The sequence below is a fragment of the Schistocerca piceifrons genome, chromosome 3, assembly GCF_021461385.2.
Source record: "Schistocerca piceifrons isolate TAMUIC-IGC-003096 chromosome 3, iqSchPice1.1, whole genome shotgun sequence".
In the NCBI taxonomy this organism is placed as follows: domain Eukaryota; kingdom Metazoa; phylum Arthropoda; class Insecta; order Orthoptera; family Acrididae; genus Schistocerca; species Schistocerca piceifrons.
This window is the reverse complement of record NC_060140.1, coordinates 487,499,137-487,508,811: the sequence shown is the minus strand read 5'-3', so window position 1 is coordinate 487,508,811 and position 9,675 is coordinate 487,499,137.

Here is a 9,675-nt window from a genome sequence, read left to right as displayed (position 1 = left end):
ATCCTGAATCATTTTACCGATGTACCGAAATATGAGGTTAAGCCACTTATTCTTTTCGTTAGCTGCTATGTTCAGATCCCTGTATAGGATTCCAGATTTCGACTGTTTCTTGATTTTTCTCTATTACTTGAGCTGAGTGCCGGAATTCTTAGGTCAACAGTGACTCAGCCGATTTCTCCTTTCTCTTCGCCAATTTTTTAGCTTATCATTCGTCTCTAATAATTTCACTGTCGAAAAGACACTGAACACTCCCTATTTCTGTTCTTCTTAACGATGCTGTTTACATAGCGAGATGTATCGCTTTTTGAGTAATTACTCAGTTCCGTTCAGGTATACATGCCGTCGTCGCAAGCAGAAGATGACGATAAAGAGAAAGTATATGAGGACACTGAACGGGTAATCAGTACTCTAAGGTAGTCATGAGGGATTGGAATCCGGTTCTAGGGGAAGGAGTAGAAGAAACGGCTACAAAAGCAGATGGGCTTGGTAGCAGGAACGAGAGAGGAGAAAGACTAATTGAGTTCTGCAATAAATTTCAGCTACTAATAGCGAACACTCTGCTCAAGAATCACAAGAGGAGGAGGTATACTTGGAAAACACCGGGAGATACGGGAAGATTTCAGTTAGATTACATCATGTAAGGCAGAGATTCCAAAATCAGATATTGGGTTGTAAGGCGTACCCGGAGCAGGTGCAGACACTATTTACTAATCATGAAGAGTAGGTTGAATTATAAGAGACTAGTCAGGAAGAATCATTGCGTACATAAATGGGATACGGAAGCACCAAGGAATAGCAGGATCTGTTGAATGGAATGAACAGTATGCTGAGTACAGAATATGTATTGAGAGAAAATGGAAGAAAGACGAAAGTAATTAGAAGTATCAGAAATGACAACAACGAGAGACTTAACATCAAAATTGGTGATCACCACTTATATGAAGCTAAGGAATTTTGCTACCGAGGTAGCAAAATAATCCGTGATGGACGGAGCAAGGAGGATATAAAAAGCAGACCAGCATTCCTAGCCAAGAAAATCTGCTAGTATCAAACTTAGGCCTTCATTTGAGGAAGAAATTTCTGAGAATGTACGTTTGGAGCGCAGCATTGTGTGATAGCGAAACATGAACTGCGGGAAAACTGGAACGGACGAGCATCGAAGCATTTGATGTGAGCTGCAGAAGAATGTTGAAAACTAGGTGGACTGATAAGGTAAGGAATGAGGAGGTTTTCCGCGGAATCGGAGAGGAAAGGAATATATGGAAAACACTAACAAGAAGAAGGGGCAGGATGACAGGACGTGTGGTAAGACATCAGGGAATAACTTCCATAGAACTAGAGGAAGCTGTAGACAGTAAGACTTGTATGGGAAGACAGAGATTGGAATATTATCTGTAAGTCCGTCTTTATACAAGAAGGTATCGCGATGTCGGCCGTTCAGGATAAAGCGTCAAATCAAACGCATTCAGCTGTGTAAATTTCCTGTTTTATTTTATTTGTGCAACCAGTTCCAGCGTTTCACTGAATGCTGGCCCCTGTTTTGACTGGACCAGGTTCACGTCGGTCAGGGAACCTGAAGATGGCGTGTGTAATGTAAGGCTGAAACTGGTTGCACAAACAAAACAAAACAGGAAATTTAGATGGCTGAAGGTGCTAGATTTGACGTTGGTTGGAATACATCCAGCAAATAACTGAGGATATAGGTTGCAAGTGCTACTCCGAGAGGAAAAGGTTGGCAGAGGAGAAGAATTTGTGACAAACAACATCAAACCAGTTAGAGGACTAAGAAAATCGTTAGACCGTGAGATCTCTCGTACCACCCACTATTCTTGCAGGAGTAGCTACACTAACTTTAGTGAAAATTGCAATGCTCATGAAGGGTGGTAAAACTGAAACCGAAATCGGGCAAAGCATAGAACAGTATGTTATCAATGAGGAATTTCAATTCAGTAAGATGATTACTCGTAGTTCCAGAAGCGCTCTTTCTTGTGTGATGAAAAGCTCAGCGTTTGCCAAGAAGAGATAAAAAGAGCCATCAAACGAAATGACAGTTTGAAAGTAAATGCCAGTGTACCCCATCTGCATCAAAGTCCCAATATAAGCAGGTCAGTGAGTTCGATCGGGGCAAAAAGATCGGCCTCCAGGAAATAGGGTTGTCGTAGCGTGACATTCCCGCTCATACAAAGCACGGTTCAATGTAGCGAAGAGCGCATGGAACCATTGTGTTGGTTATAGTCATTCTGCGGCAGCAAGGTTCAAATCTTAGTCTGCTTATCAACTTGAGATTTTTCCTGGTTTCTCTAGATCGATTAAAGAGAATATCAAGAAGGACCCCTTTGAAAGGACGTGACTGATTTTCTTTCTCACCTACGTCCTATCAGTGTCAGTCGACAGGATGTGAAATCCTAATCTTCCGTAGAATCGTACCCGTCGACTCTTAGGTACTGGAGCAAGCAAGGTCACCACAGGAGGGATTGATCATCATCTTGTTCGGATGGCTGTAACGGACCGTTCTAAAATTTTTGGATTTTTAATAAATCTTTTCTAAAATTGAGTAATTTTTATTCGTAAAATTTCTATTGCTTTGGATAACTGCGTTATTATAGAAGCCGGGAATAGCGGACAGTGTTATTTTAATAACAACGCCGATACAAACGAGCAACAAACACGTGGCGTAAGAGCTGGTACAGCACTGCTGAGTCTACAATGTACCTACTTCCATGTGGCATGGCCTATCGGATGGTAAGCGTGTACCTTGTACAAGCAATGTGTGGGACTTGCCCTATGTGGTCTATAGACTGACCAGCCAGAACTTTATGACCACGGACCTACCATCGATTTAAACCCGTACAGACAATAGCAGTGTCATCTGGCGAGAAATGTCTGCTAGTTAGACACACGCAAGGTGCATCTAGTATCAGTGAGCGTACTGTCCATGTGTAGAATGGGGAAGGCGCGCGTCTATCTCAGTTTGAATGGGGGTAGATGGCCCGGAGGCGCAGCACGAGCATTTCGTAAACCGTACAACTTCTCGGGTATTCGAGGAGTGCTGTGGTGAGTGTCTTTAACACGTGGCGAAACCAAGGTGAAACCACTTCCAGACATTGTGGTGTTGGGCGGCCACTCCTCATTACAGATGTCGGACGTCGTAGGTTGGGCAGACTGGTAAAACAGAACAGGCGGCGAACTATCGTAGAACTAACATCAGACTTTAATGCTGGGGAGAGTACTAGTGTGACTGAACACACAGTGCATCGAACACTCCTAACGATCGGCAACTACAAATGAAATGGGCACGTGACCGTCGGCACTGGGCGTTGGCGCAGTGGCAGGGCGTTGTATGGTCTGATGAATCCCGATATCTTCTTCACCATGCCTATGGGAGGGCATGAATTAGTCATCTTCCAGGACAACAGCACGTTGACACTAGTACTGTGGGACGGAGAGAAGCTAGCGGCGGCTCGATTACGCTCTGGGGAACATTCACGTGGGCATTCATGAGTCCAGTGGAGCTCGTGCAAGGCACCATGACGTCCAAGGAGTATTGCATACTGGTTGCAAACCACGTACACCCCTTCATGACGATCCTGTTTCCCGACGGCAGTAATATTTTTGAACAAGGTAATATGTCATTTGTCAGGGCCAGGAGTGTGATGGAGTGGTTCGAGGAACGCAGTGGCGAGATCTGAAACCGATCGATCTGAGATGTGACTGAACTTGGCGTCAGAGCTCATCGCCACCCTCCCTGGAATTGACGGGAATTAGATGACTTGTCCGTGCAGGTGTGGTGCCAACACCCTTCAACGACCTGCCAAGGCCTCATTGCTTTCATGCCACAAGGCATCGCCGGCTATTAGGTAGGTGGTCATAATGTTGTGTCTGATCAGTGTATGTTAGTTTCACACTATCGTCGTCGAACATCAGTCGTATTACAGAATGGCACCATCCCCAACCTGGAAGAATTTTACGAAGTGCGGTATCAGTTAAGTACAATGCTCCATTTGCTTAAAAATATTAAGAACGGGAGGATCCACAACAAACTTACATAATCTTATATCATATAAGGAGAAAACGTAAAACTCAACATTTCATGTACAGTTTACAATAAAACTAGAATGTTGATTATTGTGCAATTACTATTCATAAGGCCCAAATACCGGTATGATTCTCGATTCCAACAGGATTTTTGAGCAGAGTTTCGAAAAATTAGAATCAATAGGAGAATACCGGGGATTTTTTGTAGTATTCAACCACTTACCACTTTTCGAGAAAAGGAGCGAATGGTGAACGAACTATGTTTTCTTTTATGTACCTATTGAATTTAATATTTCGATTCTGTTTATTTTAAGCTGAGAGAATCAATATTTTTCAAGTTTTGTACGATTTCTGCATTTATTACAGGAAATAATAAGAATAAAAAGCCGAAAATCGATTATTTCAGAAACCAGTTATTTTCAACGGTGTCAGCGCTCAGTTTAAACTGGCGCTGGAAAAGAGGATATAACCGAAAACTCTTTGTTTCAGAGGTAACTCCCATCCCTAGTTTACCATCAAAATCGACAGATGTAAAAGTAATTTCCCGAGTATCTCAAGGGAGGGTTATAGAGCCGTTACTGCTTACAATATGTATAAATGATCTAGGGGTTATCGTCGGAACCTCCGTTAGGCTGTCCGTGGACGATGCTGATGTTTGCAGGAAAGTTGCAGTCTCAGAAAACTATAGTGAAATGCAGGGAGAGCTTTAGAGGATCGACTGTTGGTACAAAGACTGACAGTCGATCATGAACGTAAATACCGTGATGGACAAAAGTTTGCAAACATCAGAAACACAACATATTATCACACCTAATACGGTATAGGAAACCCATTAGCATTCAAAACAGCTTTCGGCCGTTTCACAATGGATGTACACTCCTGGAAATGGAAAAAAGAACACATTGACACCGGTGTGTCAGACCCACCATACTTGCTCCGGACACTGCGAGAGGGCTGTACAAGCAATGATCACACGCACGGCACAGCGGACACACCAGGAACCGCGGTGTTGGCCGTCGAATGGCGCTAGCTGCGCAGCATTTGTGCACCGCCGCCGTCAGTGTCAGCCAGTTTGCCGTGGCATACGGAGCTCCATCGCAGTCTTTAGCACTGGTAGCATGCCGCGACAGCGTGGACGTGAACCGTATGTGCAGTTGACGGACTTTGAGCGAGGGCGTATAGTGGGCATGCGGGAGGCCGGGTGGACGTACCGCCGAATTGCTCAACACGTGGGGCGTGAGGTCTCCACAGTACATCGATGTTGTCGCCAGTGGTCGGCGGAAGGTGCACGTGCCCGTCGACCTGGGACCGGACCGCAGCGACGCACGCATGCACGCCAAGACCGTAGGATCCTACGCAGTGCCGTAGGGGACCGCACCGCCACTTCCCAGCAAATTAGGGACACTGTTGCTCCTGGGGTATCGGCGAGGACCATTCGCAACCCTCTCCATGAAGCTGGGCTACGGTCCCGCACACCGTTAGGCCGTCTTCCGCTCACGCCCCAACATCGTGCAGCCCGCCTCCAGTGGTGTCGCGACAGGCGTGAATGGAGGGACGAATGGAGACGTGTCGTCTTCAGCGATGAGAGTCGCTTCTGCCTTGGTGCCAATGATGGTCGTATGCGTGTTTGGCGCCGTGCAGGTGAGCGCCACAAACAGGACTGCATACGACCGAGGCACACAGGGCCAACACCCGGCATCATGGTGTGGGGAGCGATCTCCTACACTGGCCGTACACCACTGGTGATCGTCGAGGGGACACTGAATAGTGCACGGTACATCCAAACCGTCATCGAACCCATCGTTCTACCATTCCTAGACCGACAAGGGAACTTGCTGTTCCAACAGGACAATGCACGTCCGCATGTATCCCGTGCCACCCAACGTGCTCTAGAAGGTGTAAGTCAACTACCCTGGCCAGCAAGATCTCCGGATCTGTCCCCCATTGAGCATGTTTGGGACTGGATGAAGCGTCGTCTCACGCGGTCTGCACGTCCAGCACGAACGCTGGTCCAACTGAGGCGCCAGGTAGAAATGGCATGGCAAGCCGTTCCACAGGACTACATCCAGCATCTCTACGATCGTCTCCATGGGAGAATAGCAGCCTGCATTGCTGCGAAAGGTGGATATACACTGTACTAGTGCCGACATTGTGCATGCTCTGTTGCCTGTGTCTATGTGCCTGTGGTTCTGTCAGTGTGATCATGTGATGTATCTGACCCCAGGAATGTGTCAATAAAGTTTCCCCTTCCTGCGACAATGAATTCACGGTGTTCTTATTTCAATTTCCAGGAGTGTATTTTTTACCTGTGCGATTTTCAAAGAAATCTTGTACCATTAATCCTGAAAAATAGTGAGAACTTTGGATAAAGGTGATGGAGGAGGATAGCGATGACACATCCTTCTGTCCAAAGTAGACCACAAAGGCTCAATAATTTTGAGACTGGTGACAGTGGTGACCGGATGAAACGTGACACTTCATCCTCGTGCTCACAAAACGTCGTGGGCGATGCGAGCTGTGTGCACAGAGGCTCTGTCGTGTTGGAACACAGCATCACCATTGGGGAACAAACAGTTTGTCGTGGGACGCACCTCATCAGCCAAAATTGTATTATAATCCTTGGCAGTAATGTGACATTGCAAAGTAACCATGGGGCCCATGGAATATCATGATTTGCATAGGCAAATTATCACCGGAGTCCCGTAATGTTTCACACTTGGATGGTAAACTCGGCCAGAAGATGGTTACAGTGAGAAATAAGACTCAACCGACCAACCGACTTTCTTCCATTGCTCCATTGTGTAGGTTTTACGGGCTCGGCGCCACGTTTGCGTGTTACGGGCGTTTGCATAACTGACAAGTGATTCTGGAATTCCAGCTCGCACCACAGTTGCTAGCTATGGAGCTCCATTCGTGCTGGTTTAGTACTGTCGGCGTTAGGGAGTGCGACATTAAGTCCTGCAGTGACTCTTTCGTCACAGTCTTCCTCAACGTTCGTTTGCCACGATCACGTAACACACACTTTCATCCGTGTTGTGACTCTCAGGACACTAGTGCCAACAATTTGCCACTTTCGAATTTGCTTAGGTCCGATGTAATGCACTCACAACTACGTAGAACACTGTTATACCAGGACATCCACTTGCAACATGTTGGCATTTCGCAGCCTTAACCAGCAGACTTGCCCAGCCTCTGCATTTATGTTCAAGTATACATTTTTGGCGGTGTTTCAGATTTTTTGTCCAACCCTTGTGTATGTAACGCATTGCGCACAAATATACAAAGAGATACACTGGTTTTCGGTTAAAGTATTGACGATAAATCACTAGAAATAGAAATAACCCAAAATACCTCGAAGTATCTGATCGAAGCGGTTAAAGAGGAATGACTATACAAAACTAAGTGCTGGAAAAACATATGGCATGCTGATACATCATTGAGTGGGTCTTAAGGAAACGTATCTCATGAACGAAAGAACTGAATTTAAAAGTTGCTCGATTGACCGAATTTTGAGTATTGCTCTTTAGTCCGGGGATCTTACCAGTTTAGATTAACAGAACAGAGGAGAACCTACGAAGACTGAGTGGTTTCGTTAAGGGTTCATTCCGTATTCGCGAGAGCATTAAGGAGATACTCAACGAACTTCAGTTGTAGACGTCACAAAAGATGTGTTGTGCATCAAGGTGCAGTTTACTATCATAATTTCGAGAGCGAACGTTCGGTCAACAAATTACTTCCTTCCACACATGTCTAGTGAAATGGTTACAGCAAGAAAATAAGATAGTCGTTCTTTCGCTTTACAATTCTCGAATGGAACAGTAAAGCGGGGAAAAAAAAGCAAATACCGTTCGAACAGGCAGTGGAAGCCCAACGGAACCGACCAGCCGTCATGTCATCCTCAGTCCTTAGGCGTCACTGGATACGTTACAGAGGGGCATGTGCCAGCACACCACTCTCCCGGCCGTTGGCAGTTTTCGTGACCGGAGCCTCTACTTCTCAATGAAACAGCTCCTCAATTGGCCTCATCACAAGGGCTGAGTGGATCCTGCCTGTCAACAGCACTCGGCAGACCCGGACGGTGATCCACCCAGGTGCTAGACAAGCCTGACAGCGCTTGACTTCGGTGATCTGACGGGAACCGGTGTTACCACTGCGACGAGGCCATTGGCAATGGGGGAAATAAAAGCAGTATCAAAAATACCCCAATCACAGACATGAGGTTGCTTTTGTAGTATAGTTCTAGATAAAGGAGTCAAAAGAGGATGATATGCGTTATAGACATATACTCGTTGAGGACAATCTGAAATACGATACATTAAGGACATTTTAAATACCGAGTACTGCCCATCCTTGAGGCAGCTGGATATGGCGTATTTCAGTGTGACAATGACTAATCACAGTTGCCACGAAATGTGGACGCCTTCTTCAAAGACTGCTGGGTGCCACTGGCACCCTTGACTGCATGTTCGTCTGAGATGTTGCCCACAGAACATATTTTTGAGTTGTTTTGTCGCCAACTTGTTTGTCACGATCCACCGAATACCACTGACAGTATCTTATAGACACACACACAAACTGTGCGAAGATACCCCGGGAAGCAGATCACTACCTCCTTGACCCAATGTAAAAACTTAAGATAATGTGATTGTATCACGAGGGAGAAGAAATCGTACCCTGTAGTGCTCTTAAACTAGGAGATTAAATACATTTCTGTAATCGTAATTCATTGTCTATGGCCCCGAATCTACTTTACGGTGTAGGGTTCTTGTAAATCACATATATCGTTCCTGGAGGTGAAATTTTCACAAACTTTATAGTCTTATTACGTCGATAAAAATTGGCACAATGAAGAAGTTATTGTAACGCGGCATTTTTCACTTGCCTACAAGAAGAGGTGCAATACGGTTTCCAGATTCAAATACTTAATGGAAACCTAAATTTCTATCAAAAAATTGACTGTGAACAGCATGAGTGAAACTGCATAGTTGTATAAGTATAAAAGGCGCTGATTTTAATTTTGGTACATTTCGACATACGAGGCAGCTCGGAAGTATTTCTGTGACTCAGTGTTGTCATCCGTGTTCCTGATAAGCACCAGTGAAAGAAAAAGCTCAGAAACAAAGACAAATTACTGCAAGACAATATGATTGTCGCAACTTAGCTGTAACTTCGGGTTATCTGTGATATCAAACGCAAATGAAACACGAAAGTGGTGAACAGATGAAGCTACGATGATCATTTGATAATTGAAATTACTCCTCCAGGTTAATCACTTGCCTGCAGAGGATTTCCTGTACTATCTGGGCTTTGAGTTAGTTCCTTTCAGCCAACTAAAGTCCACCAGGAGCGGACTGCGGTGTGAGAGAGCAACGGTGACTGGGAACGCCGCTGTTTTCTTCACGCAAGCCCTGCAGTGAACGGCAGACGCTTGGTTCACGCTTGCCATTACTTTCATATTGTGATAGTGGTGCTTTCTCCTGAGCATTATATTTCGTGACGAATCATTCAGTGATAAAATACAAGCAGTATTATTCATTACTACAACACGGGTTTCTTGCTACTGGTTTTGAAAGGATAGTTTATTTGATTCGTCAAGCATTATCACTCTTCCAATCTTTTGAAAAAAATATGGAAGTGTTA